Here is a 1,137-nt window from a genome sequence, read left to right on the forward strand (position 1 = left end):
AAATTAAAAACAAAATTGACCGTTTTCTTTTTTTTCCCCCTCAGCATACACATCCAAACACCCGGGCAACGCCGGGCCGAAATGCTAGTATATAATATATTTATAAAAGTGAACGTGTCTGTGTGTGTGTCTGGCTGTGTACATTTCCCTACGCAATAACTCTGTCAATTTAATGTCTACAGACTCAAAATTTATATACAGTGTACTGATATTTGGGAAAATCTAGGTGATCGGTTTTCGGCCAGAAATTTGGCGATTAAGGGGTCCGCGTTCAACGATAAGACCTTTGAGATCTTTACTAAACTCCTCCGATAATTTTGGTTCTACCCACTTGGAATTTTACATATAGGTTCCTTGTACATGGATCTTACTCAATAACTTGATTAGAGCCCAAAACAATAAATGTTAAGGTGTCATAATAGGGGTAAAATATTTTTTAAAAATTTGACCTCTGCGGTCTCTACCAAATTACTCAGACAATTTCTCGTATAAATATTTTAAATTTTATATATAGGGTATTCCGACATATGACGACATTTTCATCAGTTTGGGTCAAGAATTTTTATTTACCAATACATAAATGTATGTATGTATGTGTGTATGTTAACATGTCTGTCCAACACTTTCGACAGAGGCGACGGATTTTCTCAAGATCAGTATCGTTTTGAAATTCGACCTTTCAGACGACAAATATCGAAAAATGGGCTAAAAAACATGAACATCTTTACCTTAAGCTGGGCACTTTCTGCAGGGGGGGGGTCGCTGATATTTTTGAAAGTTATTCTCTCCTTTCGATTGTCTAGCCTTAATTTTAAAAAGTGTCACTTCCAGTTTTGCGGTGGTCATAACAGAATAGGCCTCAGTTTTTTCCCGTTCTTTTCCTTCTTTGCGTTACGGGTTCGAGACTGCTTTCCTACTACTACATTTTTTGTTTGTTTTTTACTTAACATACACATCCAAGCACCCGGGCAACGCTGAGCTGAAATGCAAGTATATATATATATATATATAAATGAGTGTTTCTGTCTGTCTGTCTGACTGTCTGTGTACATTTCCCTACGCAATCACTCTGTCAATTTTTAGTCTACGGACTCGAAATTTGATATACAGGGTACTGAGATGTGGGGAAATCTAGAT

This window comes from Euprymna scolopes, chromosome 8, assembly GCF_053919585.1.
Source record: "Euprymna scolopes isolate OS-2025 chromosome 8, ASM5391958v1, whole genome shotgun sequence".
Taxonomy (NCBI): domain Eukaryota; kingdom Metazoa; phylum Mollusca; class Cephalopoda; order Sepiida; family Sepiolidae; genus Euprymna; species Euprymna scolopes.